The sequence below is a fragment of the Grampus griseus genome (assembly GCF_964374135.1).
Source record: "Grampus griseus genome assembly, chromosome: X".
Taxonomy (NCBI): domain Eukaryota; kingdom Metazoa; phylum Chordata; class Mammalia; order Artiodactyla; family Delphinidae; genus Grampus; species Grampus griseus.
Genome location: NC_138999.1, coordinates 86,956,988 through 86,960,684, shown reverse-complemented (window position 1 = coordinate 86,960,684; position 3,697 = coordinate 86,956,988). Strand labels below are relative to the sequence as shown.

Sequence of the window (3,697 nt, the reverse complement as noted above, 5' to 3'; positions counted from 1 at the left end):
GAAAGCTTCCACTCATCACAACACTATAACTACGCCACAGAAACTTTCATGACAAAGTCCCCAGATATACAAAGAGAAAACAACATTACTTAAAGGTATGTGGAAGCCTCAGTTAACAGGGAAATGAAGCCTTAGAACACAGAATACATCTAACAAAAAGAGAACAGAGTAGACACTGTAGCTGGCTATTTGTAAAGGACCACAGTTTCTCCCTATGGATCAACACTCCCTACAAAATAAACTGTGCCTTAATTATTGCTTATTTAAAATTACACTTTTACAGGGCTATTTAGTACCTGACACAGAAAAACAATCACATAAGGAAGCATTTATTTGAGGTTTAACATGAAATCATACAAATAAAATTTGTAGAAACACAAATCCACGTCGAGTCATAACACAGATAGCAAAAGACAAAGTAAAAACAAAAACTAATTGGCGGCTATATACAGTTGGACACAGTTGTGTCTTGTACACTAGAAAGTCTTTTACAAAATAATCATCTTAGATCAACAGAAGACCAATCTTCAATGTCGTCCTGCAAGATGGGTTACTTTAGCAATCTCTTCCTGTTTTCTCCAACGTCCCCTTTTAGTATGGCTGGTAATTATTTTGGTGATTGCCACCCCCTCGAGATGCCTTGCCATAAGTGCTCTGTTGGCCTCGGCCACGACCCCTAGTACCACCTCGTCCACCAGCTGCAGCACCTCTTCCTCCTTTTTGTTGTTGCTGTTGCTGCCTATATACCTCTTTGGGTTGTGCAACTTTGATTTCACACTTCCCAGAACCAATTTGATGGTATCTGCTTTCTAACAATTTCTTTACTGGCTCTTCGTCTGTATATGTAATAAAACAAAATCCTCTTCATTTGTTTTTGTATCCATGGGAAGTTCAATATTTTCAATCTCTCCAAAGGCTCCAAAATATTCTTTAATTTGTTCTTCTGAAGTATCTGGGCTCAATCCACCCACAAAAACCTTTTTAGGGGGTTCCTTCCCTTTTAAAGCTTTGGCTCTTTTAGGGTCTATCAATTTGCCATCCAGCTTGTGTTCTTTCATTTCCAAAACCTTATCAACACTAGCAGCATCTTTGAAAAGCACAAATCCAAATCCTCTTGATCTTCCAGTGACTGGATCTGTTTTAATTGTGCAGTCTACAACTTCCCCAAATCGAGACAAATATTCAGTCAGATCTTTCTTGCTTGTATTCCAGCTCAAGCCTCCAATAAACATTTTACCATCATCCTGCTGATTCTTGCTCGCGTTGATCTTAGATCCCTCTGCAAATTCCTCTATGTTGCTGTACTCGTTCATGTCTTCCATAGCGGCTGAGTTATCGGCTGGGAGGCGCTGGCGTGCAATCCGTGTCGCGGCAGCAGCGGCGACAGAACGTTGTATGGAGCTGGATTTAAAATGGCGGCGGAAGAGCTGGAATAGTCTTTAATTGCATTTCTATAAGATATACTTTGATCAAATACAGCTTCCAAAGTAGGAAAAACTTTTCTATCTCTTTTCCCCTTTGTGGGTTTTCAATGAAAATTCTACAAATTTTCTATCATTTTACATGCCAAACCTTTGAAAGACAGACATCAGAATCTAAATTTTACCAAAGAGAGAATCAAGAGGCAAAGTATTTAAGTGACTTCCAAGGTCGTACAATTCACTAATGATGAACCTAAAACTAGAAGCAATAGAAGGACTCCTTAACATCCAGCCTCCAGCTCTGTGCACCAAATCTATTTAGATAAGCTAATATTCTTCCTGGCAAGCTGAAAAATGTTGCATTCCTGTTATATACTTTAAAATGGACTTTAATTCACATGTACTATTATGCTCCTTGGGAAGATATCCTCTTATGAGTATTACAAAAATAAAGCATTAATGATTCTGGTCAACAGTATATTCTGTTAAACACGATTGCCCATCGTCTTAATCAGATCAGGCTGCTATATAACAAAAATACCACAGACTGGGTGGCTTTAAAAAACAAATTTACTTCTCACAATTCTGAAGGCTAAAAGTCCAAGATCAGGGTGCCAGCATGGGTCCTCTTCCTAGCTTGTAGACAGCTGCCTTCTTGCTGGATCTTCACACAGTGGAGAGAAAGACTGTATCTCTCTTGTCTCATCTTATAAAGGCACTAATCCCATTAATGGGAGCGCCACCCTTACAATTGAATTACCTCCCAAAGGTCCCATCTCCAAACACCATCACATTGGGGGTTAGGGCTTCAACATATGAATCTGAGGGAAACAAACATTCAGTCCATAGCATCCATCTTTAATAGAAACAGATTTTTTTTACATGACAGAAACAGAGGCTCTCTATATTAAAAAACCTAATAATTTAAACAAAGTGAAAAGTAGTATCAACTGAAAAAAATCTTAAAAATATAATACTAATTTTAGAGAATATTTTTTCTTCTATCTAGTAAACCATTTTGTGATAAAAAATGTATCTGATATAAAGAGAATTTCTACTATGTTAATAAAAGTTATGTGAGGCACCATAGACTTATCTACTTTTCTTTCCAGATTGTCCCCCAAGACCAAAGGAGAAGTTATGATAAAAAGAAAAATAAAATGTTAGAAATCTAATAGCAGTGTTATTATTGAATATTAAGTCAATATTTAAAACATCAACAATTTTACACAAATACTGGGTAAACAAAGTGTTCTTTTTGTACAATTGGGAAAATAAACCACATTTTCTATTTCTTTTCTTTTCTAGGCATGTTTGGTACTGAAACAAAATAGCTATTCTTATTTAAATTTTGTTTTTCTTTGCCATGAAGATTCTTCAAAAAAGACTTTTCAAATAACTAGATTTGGCATACTTGCATAGCTGTATATCTAATCTTAAGTGGGTTAAAAAATTGATCAAGAGAAGAATATGGTCAAAAAGGTACCCAGGGAATCATTACTGAACAAAAAGGCAAACTAAAGGAGAAAATTTTTTTCTCCCAGAACATAAACTTAAGTTTAGAAAAGTTTCTTCCATGATCTGAAGATTGTTACTGGTTAAATTTCATAAAAACTAATCAAACCCCTTCTCACAATTTAAAGTTCTACATGATCTTAAGGATCAAAATACCATGTTCTGAAAAACAATATGGGAAGTTATTTGGAGTACAAACTTAAAAAAAAAGAGAGAATTCTCTAAATAGTTACCCATTGGGGAAGCTATCAGATTTACTTCAAAGCAGCTAAAGCTTCTTTTATCCAGGTATATAGGCTACATTCCACACCATTAAATAACCCTTCCGTTTTGAAACACTTTCTGTACTTGGCTTCCAGCATACCAGTCTCCTGATTTTTCTTTAAGCTCACTGGTGGGTCCTTCTCAGTCTTTTGCTGGTTCCTCCTCTACTTCTTAACATTGGCATACTCCAGGGCTCAGTCCTTTGCCATTTTCTTTTCAAGCTGTACTAAGTGATCTCATCCAATGTCATGGCTATTCAGTAAAGATTCCCAAATCAATTTTGTCAGTACCAAACTGTACCCTGAACTCTAGATTTGGATAGCCAACTGCCTATTTAGCATCTCCAACCTAACATGACTGAAAAAGAACTCGTGATTCCACATTCCTCCAAATCTGTTCCTCATCTCTCTGTTCCAGAATTCACCCAGCTACTGTTAAAAACCTAGGAGTCATCCTTTACTCCTCCCTTTCTCTCTCCTCATATCCAAGCTATCAGC

At 36.6% G+C, this 3,697-nt stretch overlaps 1 pseudogene across 1 annotated transcript; it reads right to left on the bottom strand.

Moving 5' to 3' along the window:
* Positions 1-338: 338 nt before the first annotated feature.
* Positions 339-1,406, bottom strand: LOC309839798 (heterogeneous nuclear ribonucleoprotein D-like; annotated as a pseudogene). Its single transcript has one exon. The product of its transcript is annotated as a heterogeneous nuclear ribonucleoprotein D-like (transcript).
* Positions 1,407-3,697: the final 2,291 nt, after the last annotated feature.